The sequence below is a fragment of the Pristiophorus japonicus genome, unplaced genomic scaffold (genome assembly GCF_044704955.1).
Source record: "Pristiophorus japonicus isolate sPriJap1 unplaced genomic scaffold, sPriJap1.hap1 HAP1_SCAFFOLD_109, whole genome shotgun sequence".
Taxonomy (NCBI): Eukaryota; Metazoa; Chordata; class Chondrichthyes; family Pristiophoridae; genus Pristiophorus; species Pristiophorus japonicus.
In genome coordinates, this window is record NW_027250745.1 from 663,015 (window position 1) to 677,425 (window position 14,411).

The 14,411-nt window shown below is 44.8% G+C and overlaps 1 non-coding gene across 1 annotated transcript; it reads right to left on the minus strand.

The window, feature by feature from the left end:
- Nucleotides 1-2,593: 2,593 nt before the first annotated feature.
- trnav-cac (transfer RNA valine (anticodon CAC)) lies at nucleotides 2,594-2,666 on the minus strand. Its single transcript has one exon. It is a non-coding gene; the product is annotated as a tRNA-Val (tRNA).
- Nucleotides 2,667-14,411: the final 11,745 nt, after the last annotated feature.

The following is a 14,411-nucleotide window of genomic DNA, read 5'->3' on the forward strand; positions in this document are numbered from 1 at the left end:
CCCCGCGTAAAGAATGAGGAATTGTTGGTGACTGCATGTGGATCAGAAGAGAACCTCCTCCTCTCCGATTCCACTGAGGCTCAGCCTCCCACGATCACCTCTCGACAGTACAGGCTGCTGTCCAGATCGATTATACAGAGGCTTCGAATACAAGAGCAGGGAGGTTATTCTTGAACTGTTAGGCCACAGCTAGAGTACTGCATGCAGTTCTGGTCACCACATTACAGCAAGGACGTGATTGCACTGGAGAGGGTACAGAGGAGGTTTATGAGGATGTTGCCGGGACTGGAGAATTTTAGCACTGAGCACAGATTGGATAGGCTGTGTTTGTTTTTCTTGGAACAGAGGATGCTGAGGGGAGACATGATTGAGGTGTATAAAATTATGAAGGGCCTGGATAGAGTGGACAGGAAGGACCTGTTTCCCTTCGAAGAGGGGTCAACAACCAGGTGGCACAGATTTAAAATAATTGGTCGAAGGTTAAGAGTAGATTTGAGGGGAAATCACTGGAAATCACTGCCTGAAAAGGTGGTAGAGGCAAAAACACTCAGCACATTTAAAAAGTACTTGGATGAGCACCTGAAGTGCCGTAACCTACAGGGCTACGGACTGAGAGCTGGAAAGTGGGACTGGGCTGGGGAGCTGTTTGTCGGCTGGCAAGGACACGATGGGCCGAATGGCCTCCTTCCGTGCTGTAAATCTCTCTGATTCCATGATGAGCAATTAATATTTTAAACCAGTCTCCTAAAACACAGAGTGAGTAAAGTCAGATAGGGGATAAACATACCTCAAGGGACACACAGGGTAAGATAAAGGAAAAAGGGAACCTTAGGACAGATAGTGAGAACTCGACACTGCAGAAACTCGAGAGGAGTATAAAAAGAGCAGGGTTGCAGGATCAGAACAGCCACGATATTTTTGGATGGTGGAGAAGGCTCGAGGGGCCGAATGGCCGAATCCTGCTCCTTCCGTACTTATGTTAATTGTTGAATCATTGTCCATTGCACGCACTTTACTTGAGGTGTCTGATTCAGAATGTTCATTGTAACATGTAATGAACATTTAACAATGTAATATCTCCAAATTTGCAGATGACACTAAACTGGGTGGCGGTGTGAGCAGTGAGGAGACGCTAAGAGGCTGCAGGGTGGCTTGGATAGGTTAGGCGAGTGGGCAAATGCATTGCAGATCCAGTATAATGTGGATAACTGGGGGAAAAAACACGAGGGCAGAATATTATCTGAATGGCGGCAGATTAGGAAAAGGGGCGGTGCAATGAGACCTGGGTGTCATGGTTCATCAGTCATTGAAAGTTGGCATGCAGGTACAGCAGGCGATAAAGAAGGCAAATGGTATGTTGACATTCATAGCGAGGGGATTTGAGTATAGGAGCAGGGAGGTCTTACTGCAGTTTTACAGGGCCTTGGTGAGGCCCCACCTGGAATATTGTGTTCAGTTTTGGTCTCGTAATCTGAGGAAGGACGTACTTGCTATTGAGGGAGTGCAACGAAGGTTCATCAGACTGATTCCCGGGATGGCAGGACTGACATATGAGGAGAGACTGGACCAACTGGGCCTGTATTCACTGGAGTTTAGAAGGATGAAAGAGGGATCTCAAAGAAACATTTAAAATTTGGTCGGGACGGGACAGGTTAGATGCAGGAAGAATGTTCCCGATGTTGGGGAAGTCCAGAACCAGGGGACACAGTCTAAGGTTAAGGGGCAAGCCGGAATGACATATGAGGAGAGGCTGGATCAACTGGGCCTTTGTACATTGGAATTTAGAAGGATGAGCGGGGATCTCATAGAAACATTTAACATTCTGATGGGACTGGTTCGTACCAACTTTAGCTCAGCCGTTACTTCCTAAAACCAACTTTGTGAAAAGTTTGAATTTATCTTAATGTAATCGCTACCTGGTGTTTTTGTTGTCATTTTCAATCTCCTTCTTTCACACTGAAACAAATGGTAACCCTATTTGTAAATTAGGAATGCGAGATTTTTAGAGAGCATATTTAAATGCTTCACAAAAACATTCTGATCACGACAGCTACCGGGGTTCGATTCCCAGTTAGAGAAGTAATTTTGCTACCACCGTTATTAATTAAAGTGAAGTAATTTAATTAAATTACACAGATGACCCAAAGCACTTCAGAGTGGTGTCAAAACAAATAAGTTGGTAATTAGAAATAAGGAATGTCAGAAGTTGGATTTGAGTTTCTGGGATTGAGGATGAATAACCCTCTGTGCACTGGAACTAGGAAGGGTGAATAATGAATGAGTTGTTTCCGGGTTTGAAATGCGGCTTGTATCTGCTGGTATTAACCGATAGCATTGTTTAGCAGAATGAAAAAAATGCTAACATGATCACTGAGGGACAGTCGAAACTTCAACAATTTAATTTTAATAATTTGTGAAACTTGAATCATTGAGGAAGTTTTATTTCCTTTCTGATTTTACACATTCTGCATTTTAGGAGACTGGTTTTAAATGTTCATTGCTCATCATGGAATCAGATTAGTTTATAGCACGGAAGGAGGCCATTGTCACATGAACAATGAACATTTAAAAACACTTTTTGTTTCAGAAATAATGTTTCCGCCCGGGCTTGAACCGGGGACCTTTCACGTGTGAGGCGAATGTGATAACCGCTACACTACAGAAACTGGTGCCTAGTTCTGTGGCCAGAGAGAAGTGTTCAACAACAAGCTGAAATACTCAATCCCTCTCTCTGCAATAAGTGCCTTTCACAACATCTCTCTGACCGGAAATGCACCAAACAAAAATATTCCTTTCAAGTGTGCAAATTATTTTCGTTTATCTTTAATTTTGCTTTCATGGGATAACATCGTTAAGGAATCGATAAACTTATTTTGCACAATGAAAGAAATGCTATCTGAGGGAAAGTCAATCGGTCAATAATTGGTTCTGTGCTCTGCACGTTGGTAATGTAGCCAAGATGATCCAAAGATCGGTAGGAAAGCAAGTTGTGAGGAGGACACAAACAATCTGCAAAGCGATATCGATAGGCTCAGTGGCTGGGCAGTAATTTGTCAGATGGAGTATAATGTGGGAAATATGAGGTTATCCACTGTGGTAGGGATACCAGTCAGGCCATCCTGACAATTCAGTGCTGTGTGTGGCCACCTGCAGGTTGATTTTGAACGTTTGTGTCCTGTCACATGAAATAAATGAGGGCAGCAGGCGTATCTCTGCCTGACACCGGGGAAATAGTGAGAGAGACCTTGGAGCAAGGGTCTGGTTATTGCCAAACAGCAATGGAAATATTAATTCTGGAATAAAAATGTCTGAAAGAACAGTGATCTCGACCTGATTTGAACACACAACCTACGGATCTAGAGTTAGACACATTACCCTTGCGCCACGAGGCCTACACAGTGAGTTGGAGATGTTCGTCGAAATGAAAATTCTGCAATAAAAGGGGCTTGGAAATCAGGAGAACCAGTTTCGAGGTTGGAAGTTCGAGATAAACCCATGGTGCGGAGCCAACAGATCCCTGGCAGCGATCAGTGACAGGAAGAGGCAACTTAAGCAGTCCTAACTAGCTCAGTCGGTAGAGTATGAGACTGTTAATATCAGGGTTGTGAATTCAAACCCTACGTTGGACGAATTATTTTCCTTAAACTTTTATGGTGCTTTCACAGGAAAACATCATTAATGAACCCACAATCTTCTTTTGCACAATGAAAGAAATGCGAACTAAGGGAGAGTTGATCATTTAATCATTTATTCTGTGCTCTGTATAAGAACACAAAAACCAGGAGCAGGAGTCGGCCATTTGGCCCTTCGAGCCTGCCTTCTTCTGCACTGAAACAAATTTTAACCGTTTTTTTAAATGAGCAGCGCGAGATATTGAGAGGGCACATTTCAATGCTTCACAAAACCATTCCTTTCGCTCCAGCCACCCAGGGTCGATTCCCGGTTCTCGAAGTAACTTTCATATCACTGTTTGTAATTGAATTGGGGTCATTCTGTTAAGTTCGATGCATGTCCCAAAGCACTTCAGAGTGGTGTCTAAACAAATGAGTTTGTAATTAAAAACACTGAATGTCAGGATTGGGATTTGAACCCACGCATCCAGAGGAGACAGTGACCTGAACCAACGCCTTAGACCGCTCGGCCATCCTGACTGTTGGATGCTCCAGTTGCAAGTTATTACACTGGAAAGTTTAAAAACGGTCACTTGTTCAGTGTAGCTGGAAGGCCCAGTTACCGAGATATCCTCTCCCCCAGGGTTTTCCTGAGCCTGTGCTCGATGTACGGGGAGCTTTGGCACGGGTCCGAGGTAACTTGCATGTGTAGGCTGCTTGCTGGCTTCAGGTGGTCTCTTAGCAGTGTGATCAATTCTTCAAACGACTTGCTTGCTGGTTTCTCGTGTGCCAGCAGGTCCTTCATTAAAGCGTATGTTTTCGAGCCACAGCTGGTCAAGAGATGGGCTCTTCTCTTGTCTGCCTTATTGTCGCCTAACCAGTCTTTGGTTACAAAGCTTTGCTGGAGCCTTTCTATAACGTCCTCCCAATTATCTCCAGCATTGTATTTTTCATCTGAGCCGTTGGTCGCCATTCTGTGGATTCTGTAATCCCGTAACTCGTCGCCACTGAAAAGTCCTGACCCTGTAATACAGACTCACACGAGGCACATACTGAAGTCAAGTTCACTCTGGACCTGCACCTTTATTACACAGCTCTCGAATGACACAGTTGCCTGAGACCTGTCCGTATATACGTGTCTGGGAAAGGTATCCAGTGTCTCCTGCAAATGCACCCCTGGTGGTAAGGTAAGTTTGTGGTTACAGGTCATCTGTGGTTACAGTCATGTATGGCATGGTAAGGTACAGTTATGTACAGTAGTGTGAGATACATGACAGAATTGGTATTTATGGTGATTACAGCAATTATTAATCGTCTCACAGACCTCAATTATTTTTATGCGATGAATTGATCGAGGATTGAAACCTGGTTAGTGCGCCAGATCTTAACCCCTCGACCACCAGGGAACAGTTACGATACATGTCGATATACTTATATATATTTAGATATGAACCTGAATATCAACGGCTACCGACCGAGACCTCGTCGTGCAACGGCAGTGTTTCTAACTTTGAGTGAGAGAAATTGTTCCACAGTGACACCCATCTCATCTTTTGTTCACTTTTAAACGCTAGAAACTGAGACAGGGAAATAAATAGAGAAACCAAAGCACAGGGTTATAGGCAAGAGGAAGAGAGAAGGGGAAAAATACTGTCCCCACCCAGAACGAATGCAGAAACCCTTCTGCTGCGCTCGGGGTGACCACCCACAGCCTGGATACACTAACGTCCCAACAGCTCATTGACTGTCGGAGTGGGACTGTGCGGTGCTTCAGAGGACAGCTCGAAAAAGCAAAGTCACTGATTCCGTCTCATGTGCTCCTCCAATCAAGAAGAGCAAAACATTAAAATGCTCGAATAATGGTTACACCTTATCTTCAGATTTGTTAAACAGTTGGCTCGTTGGTCTAGGTGTATGATTCCTATTTCGGGGTTTGGATCTTGAAACTTGCGAGAGGTCCCGCGTTCAAATCCTGGACGAGCCCTCAAGTTATCCAAAAATATCGAAATTTTGCAAAGAAGTTCTTGCATTTCTTGAACACTTTTCAGCAACTCATGACGCCCCAAATCGCTTCATAGCCGTTGAGTTATGTTTGAAGTGTTGAAGTGTTGTATTGTGGGGAAAGATGTGCCCAAATCACCCCACACGAACCGCAACTCTTTGCGAAGGAGTTCGGTGCATATAATCAGGTGGCTCAGGGACTTGGACGTTCTGTGAATGAGTTTTGCTTGTACCTGCGTTCAAGCTTGAAACATTAATTGGGCTTCCATCTCACGGGAGCAGTGTGTAGCGGTTAGTGAGTAGGTGACCAGGTTGATGTGCACCGCTTTCAATCTTTGAAATTTCACCAAACAAAGAAACGGTGAATCCAACTGTCACTGTAAGCGACGGATTGAAGGGATCGCTGCTCCAAACAGAGCTGGAACACGCACAGTGCAGGAATGGGGTCCGCAACATTAAATGTCAAAGTTATTAAGCAGACAATAATTAAACATACACTTAACAGTACTTACAGCCAAACCATGCGAATGTTAGCCGAAGAACTCAAACACGTTACAATTCCCAGCTCGGTGTACAAATTGATCAAACATTAATCGGATTCTAAACTATCTGTTCCAAATGGCACATTTTATATCTTTTCCTTACCCCTGCTACGTGACAATTTAAACTTTTAACAGTATTACCGAACACAAGTGCCCAACTTCTGATGGAAGGTCATTAACCTGAAACGTTAGCTCTGTTTCTCTCTCCACAGATGCTGCCTGACCTGCTCAGTGTTTCCAGCATTTAACTTTTTATTCTCCAAACTTATAACCAGAATATCACTTCCCATGTCATCTAACTACACTCCTTCCTGATATGTAGCCTTGTCCCACAAACCAGGCTCCTTTCGGATGATTCAGACATTCATTGGAATTATAACTTCTTAATGATAACATTAATGTGAAGGATGTAACGATGTAATACTTGCCATCAGAGCGCCCGACTGTTGGAGTCCTAATGGTCACCTGCCCACACGAACAGGGCCCGTATAAAAGGTTGGCTGCCATGTAGTTCAGGCACACTGCAGTTGTAATAAAGAAGACTAGGTCACACTAAGTTTAGCTCACAGTACTCAGCCTCGGGGAGTTCTTCTATGCACAGCAATTGGCGACGAGTAACAGAATTCGAATTTTCACGCAACCATGGCTGCTGTTGGAATATTAGAGAGATCCAAAGAGGATGATGATTGGGAAGCCTTCGTCGAGCAGCTCGACCTGTACTTTGTGGCCAACGAGCTGGAAGGAGACACTAACGTGGCTGAGCACAGGGCGGTTCTCGTCACCATCTGTGGGCCTAAAATATACAGCCTCATCAAGAATCTGCTCACACCGACAAAACCAAACGAGAAGGAATATTCAGCGTTGTGCACACTGGTTTGGGACTACCTAAAGCCGAAGGAGAGTATCCTCATGGCCAGATATCGTTTTTACACGCACCATCGCTCCGGGGACCAGGATCTGGCGGATTATGTCACCGACCTGAGACACCTCTCGGGACTTTGCTATTTTGGAGCTGCGTTGGGGCAAATGCTGTTGGACTTTTACGTGCTGGGCATCAGCCACGAGGTCATTCTTCGAAAGCTGCTGGCTGCTGAAACCCGAGACCAGAGCAGGGCCATCGCGATCGCCCAGGCATTCATGGCCACGGACGATAACACCAAACAGATATCTTCTCAACATCGAAGCTCATCGGCAAGTACTGTGCATAAAATGATGTCGCTAGCAGGCCGAACTGCATATGGCAGGGTCTATACGTCTGTGGCTGCAAGACCTGTGATGACTCAGAGTCCGCCATCGGGGATCGATGTGAATCTATTAGCACCATGTTGGTGCTGCGGGGATAATCCTCGGGCCCATCAATATCGATTCAAGCACTGCGTGTGCAAAGGCTGCACAACGATGTGGTACCTCCAGTGAATGTGCAAATGTGCTGTGACATACCACGTGGCAGAGGATGATCGATCCGGCACGGATCATGCAGCACAGGCAACTCAAACCGAGGAACAAGGACTCCCAGGTGCCGGTGGGGATGTTGCATTTTATCAGGGAGGCTTTGAGGGTGTGCCCGAAACGTTTCCTCTGCCCACATGGGGCTCGCTTACCGTGTCGGAGTTCTGTGTAGAACGTTGGCTTAGAGAGTCTCGTGTTGGGAATGTGGACAATGTGGCCCGCCCAACGGAGCTGGTCGAGTGTGGTCAGTGCTTCAATGCTGGGGATGTTGGCCTGATCGAGAACACTGATGTTGGTGCGTCTGTCCTCCCAGGGGATTTGCAGGATCTTGCGGAGACAGCCCTAGTGGTATTTCTCCAGTGATTTGAGATGTCTGCTGTATATAGTCCATGTCTCGGATCTATACCGCGGGGCACTTATCACCACCGCCCTGCACACCATAAGCTTGGTGCCAGATTTGAGGTCCTGGTTTTCAAACACTCTCCTCCTCAGGTGATCGAAGGCTGCGCTGGCACACAGGAGGCGGTGTTGGACCTCGTCTTCGATATCTGCCCTTGCTGATAGTAGTTTCCCCAGGTGTGGAAAATGGTCCACGCTGTCGAAGGCCACACTTATAGCCTTCTTAAATATAGCACCCTCATTCTATTCTCTTGAAACAAGTTCCTGAATTCTCGGCTAGCTGTGTAGGTTAGAGCTGTGGTTTTATCCTGAGATAGATTCTATCATAGTGTTTCCGAAGTGTAGTAGTTATCACATTCGCCTCACACACGAAAGGTCCCCGGTCCGAAACCGGGCGGAAAGGTCTTGAAAACTTGAAAATGGGCCGAATGGCTGACTCCTGTTCCTAACTCTTAAGTTCTTATGATCTCTTGACCTTTCACAGAAGAACAAACTCTCCTCTGAACATGCATGAGAAAGCTCCAGAAAATATTTCCGTCCGAGGTACTTTCGCGTGTGAGGCGAACGTGTTAACCGTTACCCTGCGGAAACATCTCCACTTTCAGCACCAGATTACCAAAATTAAACCCAATGAGATCGGGATAAAAGTTCCTCAGATGCTCAGGGCAAAATATCTGATTGATAGTCCACACAAGAATGAACAAACTTCAGCACGAGGTCAGACGGAAATGTTAAGCGAGCAGGTGGACTACTGAATTGCACTTTTAAGGAGTTGGTGATGACAAAACAAATGGGTTCCGCTTAAAGATCAGAAAAGTCACAAGAGGGATTCGAACCCTCAGCTTCAGAGAAAACTGCAATTTGTACACAGCACCTTAGACCGCTCGGCCATCCTGACTATACAGTGCTTTGTGTGGCCACCTGCAGGTTGATTTTGAACATTTGTGTCCTGTCACATGATATAAATAAGGGCAGCAGGCGTATCTCTGCCTGACACCGGGGAAACTGTGAGACAGACATTGCAGCAACGGTCTGGTTGTTGTCAAACAGCAAATGAAATAGTAATTCTGGAAGAAAAATATCAAAAAAAACAATGACCCTTACGTGATTTGAACACGCAACCTTCTAATTTGGAATCATACACACTACCGTTGCACCATGAGACCTACACAGTGAACTAGAGATGTTCGTCTATATGAAGGTTCTGCAATACAAGGGGCTTTAAAATCCCCGCCCATTCCCACCAGGTATCACAATCAGCGGTCACCGGACAGTCACCGAATGGTTTGCTCGAAAACTTTTCTCTTGCTTTCACGGGAAACCATCATTAATTCACCCCTCACCTTCTTTTGCACAATGAAACAAATGCTAACTCAGGGACATTCCATACTTCAATCATTTGGCCTGTGCTTTACATCTTAACTCGAAAACCATATCCCATTTTACTCACTGTATTTTAGCTTTCTGGTTCAAAGTCTTCAGGGATCTGGGGCAACTTTTATCAAATTTAGCAGCACCGGTTTTTCCTATCGTGCACACAAAATAAAATCATTCGTGAAGATAAAATCCCACCGTGCGTATTTTCAGATTCAATGCTTTCGGATTTCAAGTAAAGTGAAAGAATTTTACAGTGAAAAGATTTGCAAATGTTACTTGTATTTGTGTCTTTAATTAAACTTTGTGGCGTCTGACTCCCGTTCATGCCACTGCTGAATAAGAAAGGAGGGTTTGACGTTGACCAGCTCATCCTTTATATTCAGTGGTTTCTCACCCTTTGATGGGCTGCAGTACAGCGGATATCACGTTGGCCTCACACGCAAAAGGTCCCCGGTGGATCCGTTTTCTCTCAGTCAAAGTTATCTATTCATTGAAGTGAAATAAAGAGCAATTGAGGAATAAGGGAGCCCTTTTACCAGGAGAATAAATAGCAAATTCTGGAAATCTCAGCAGGACAGGCAGCATTTGCCAGGAGACTAAACACGGGATTAAACCAAGGACTTTTCCCGTGTAAAGCAAACGTGATAACCACTACACTACAGAAAGCTCTGGTACAATAACCCCAACAGAGGGGAGGTGACCAGTGAGCTTCCTCTGTGCTGATCGGCATTCTGTGTCGGCTCACCTTGAACAATTTCTGTCCCACACTGAAAGTTCTCAATCCTTCTCCTCCGCTGCCCTTCACAGAAATGTCAGGGATCACCCAGCCACCGTGTTCACTTCCACATCCTCACAGTGGGGCCACAGACGCTCCTACCTTTCTATCCGCGATCAGCGAACTCACCCAGTTTACAAAATTAAACCCGGGATACGTGCCCGGCAAAGGGCAGGAGAAGCCAGATAGTCTGTAAGCTCGGTCTATCACAGAAAGTATTGGTATTCATGGTGGTTACAGCAATTATTAATCGTCTCACAGACCTCAATTATTTTTATGCGATGAATTGATTGAGGATTGAAACCAGGTTAGTCCGCCGAGTCTTAACCGCTCGACCACCAGGGAACAGTTACGATACATGTCGATATATTTATATATATTTATATGTGAACCTGAATTTCAACGGCTACCTACCTAGACCTCGTGCTGCCCACGGTAGTGTGTCTAACTTTGAGTGAGATAAATTGTTCCACAGTGACACCCATTTCATCTTTTGTTCCCTTTTAAACACTAGAAACTGAGACAGGGGAGTAAATAGAGAAACCAAAGCACAGAGTGAAAGACAAGAGGAAGAGAGAAGGGGAAAGATACTGTCCCCATCCGGAACTAATGCAGAAACCCCTCTGCTGTGCTCGTGGTGACCACCCACAGCCTGGATACACTAACGTCCCAACAGCTCATTGACTGTCGGAGTGGGACCGTGCGGTGCTTCAGAAGACAGGTCGAAAAATCAAAGTCACTGATTCCATCTCATGTGCTCCTCCGATCAAGAATAGCAACACACTAAAAATGTTTCAATAATGATTACACCTTATCTCCACGTTTATAGAGCAGTTGGCTCGTTGGTCTAGGGGTATGATTCTCGCTGCGGGGTTATTGTTTGAAATTTGCGAGAGGTCCCGGGTTCAAATCCCGGACGAGCTACAGTTTAACCAAGAATTTTAAAATTGCATCAAACTTTTGCGAAGAAGGACTTGCATTTCTGCAACACCTTTCAGGAACTCATGACGCCCCAACGCGCTTTGCATCCGTTGAGATATGTTTGAAGTGTTGTCGTGTGGGGAAAGATGTGCCCAAATCATCCCACATGAACCGCAACTCTTTGCGAAGGAGTTTGGTGCAAAAAAATCAGGTGCCTCAGGGACTTGGACTTTCTATGAATGAGTTTTGCTTGTATCTGCGTTCAAGCTTGTAACAGTAACTGTGCTTCCATCTCACGGGAGCAGCGTGTAGCGGTTAGTGAGTAGCTAACCAGGTTGATGTTCGCCGCTTTCAATCTTTTAAATTTCACCAAACAAAGAAACGGAGAATCCAACTGTCCCTGTAAGCGACGGATTGAAGGGATCGGTGCTCCAAACAGAGCTGGAACACGCACAGTGCAGGAATAGGGTCCGCAACATTAAATGTCAGAGTTATTAAGCAGACAATAATTAAACATACACTTAATAGTACTTACACCCAAACCTTGCGAATGTGAGCCGAAGAACTCAAACACGTTACAGTTCCCAGCTCGGTGTAGAAATTGATCAAACATTAATCGGATTCTAAACTATCTGTTCCAAATGCCACATTTTATATCTTTTCCTTACCCCTTCTTCGTGACAATTGAAACTTTTAATAGTATTACCTAACACAACTGCCGAACTTCTGATGGAAGGTTGTTAACCTGAAACGTTAACTCTGTTTCTCTCTCCACAGATACTGCCTGGCCTGCTCAGTGTTTCCAGTATTTACTCTTTTTATTCTCCAAACTTATCATCAGAGTATCACTTCCCTTGTCATCTAATTACGCTCCTTCCTGATATGTAGCATTGTCCTACAAACCAGGCACCTTTCTGATGATTCAGGCATTCATTGGAATTATAACTTCTTAACGATAACAATTATGTGAAGTATGTAACTATGTCATACTTGCCACCAGAGCGCGTGACTGTTGGAGTCCTAATGGTCACCTGCCCACACGTGCAGGGCCAGTATAAAAGGTTGGCTGCCATGTTGTTCAGGCACTCTGGAGTTGTAATAAAGAAGACGAAGATCACACTAAGTTTAGCTCACAGTACTCAGCCTCCTGGTGTTTTACTTTTCACAACAATTGGCGACGATTAACAGAAGACAAACCTTCACACAACCATGGCTGCTGTTGGAATATTAGAGAGATTCACAGAGAGTGAAATAAATGAGGGCAGCAGGCGGATCTCTGCCTGACACCGGGGAAACAGGGAGACAGACCTTGGAGCAAAGGGATATGGATGGAGTCGACAAAACTTGAGGCATCTGATTCAGGAGAGTCGCGGGGCGTGGGAATTTGGGAGTTTAATGACTTTGAAAGGAACATTTTTGTTTTGTGCCGTTTTTTTCAGAGAAATGTTTGTGAAAGGAATGTTTTGCAGGAAGGGATGCAGCATTTAATCTTCTGCCTTAACACTTCTTTCTGTGTGTCAGGATCACATTTCGTTTCAATGTTATTCTTCCAGAATTAATATTTCATTTGCTGTTTGACAATAACCAGACCCTTGCTCCAAAGTCTGTCTCACTCTTTCCCCGGTGTCAGGCAGAGATCCGCCTGCTGCCCTGATTTATTTCATGTGACAAGACACAAAAGTTCAAAATCAACCTGCAGGTGGCTACACCCAACGCTGAGTAGTAATGATGGCCGAGTGGTCTAAGGTGATGTGCTCAGGTCACAAAAGATAGTGTTCGAATCCTATTGCAGACATTTCTTATGTTGAATCATTAGGCAGAACCCATTTGCTTTGTCACCACCAACTCCTTAAAAGTGCGATTCAGCAGTCCACCTGCTCGCTTCACATTTCCGTCTGACGTGGTGCTGAAATTTGTTCATTCTTTTGTAGAACGACAATTATTTATTTTGCCCTGAACATGTGAGGAACTTTTCTCCCGATCTCATTGGGTTTAATATTGTGAATCTGGAGCTGAAAGTGGAGATGTTTCCGCAGTGTTACGGTTAACACTTTCTAGTTTTTTGAGTTCATGCTGAACTTTCTCCTTGAGTGCATATGGTACGGAACGGGGCTTGTAGTAAACCAATCTAGCGTCCTTCTGTACCCTGACACTCGCCTTGAAGCCTTGGATCGGACTGTCCGTTTCGCAGAACACCTTTGGTTACTTCTTGATAACCTCATCCGTTGATGAAAATCTCGCTTCCACACAGAAAATCTGACTACAATCCAGCTTCAGTGAGCTTAATCAATTTCTTCCTTGTAAGGCAGACTTATCTCTTTTCACTACTATTCGAGGCAAGTTCTGAAATTAATCTTTATATTTCACCGATCGGTACAGTGATATAACCAATCACAGGAATTTACTCTCCCGAGTAGCCTCGCAGCTCTATCTTGGGTTTCTCCAGTTGGAAATCACGCAATTTGTCGCGGTACAGTGACTCCTTTATTGCACTCACGGATGCACCCGTGTCAATTTCCATTGGTATCTTGAATCCAGCAACATCCATGTGGATTTTGATGCTTTGCGAATCACTACCGTTAAACTCGTGCTCCTGATGATGTGTGACTCTAACATCTCCTCGTCCTGTTGTTGGTCTTCCATACTATGTAGTCTCTTGGGATTTCGACTCAGAGCTTTGAACGCTGGACTCATAGCTTTAACAACAACTTTACCCTTCAGTCGGCATGCCTTCGTAAGATGCCCAGTCTTTCTGTCGAAGAAACACTCTGCCTTCACGTGTGGACAACTTTGAGCAATCTGTTGTCCCAGGCATCTACAGCATGACTTCGACGCTCTGTTAGAATTTCCAGTTTCTGAGGCTTTGGGCTCCCTTGTTATACCTTCAAATGCTCTGATAATGACTCCACGACACAATGTGTCGTTCTTTAACTTTAGTGACCTGAGTCCTTTATTGATAACCTTTATTGGTGGCCTGCCTTTTATACTAGGCCAGGCACACCTGTGCAGGTAAGCTACAAGTCTGCCACTGCAGTGCCCTCTGGTGGCACACCTTGTAATAGTACAAGCAGTAACCATGTCGAACACATGACAGGTGTCACTGTGGAACCGTTTCTCTCACTCAAAGTTAGACGCACTACCGTGGGCGCCACGAGGTCTAGGTAGGTAACTATTGACATTCAGGTTCATATATAAATATATATAAATATATCTACATGTATCGTAACTGTTCCCTGGTGGTCGAGGAGTTAAGACCCGGCGCACTAAGCTACTTTCAATCCTCGATCAATTCATCGCAGAAAAATTATTGAGGTATGTGAGATAATTAATAATTGC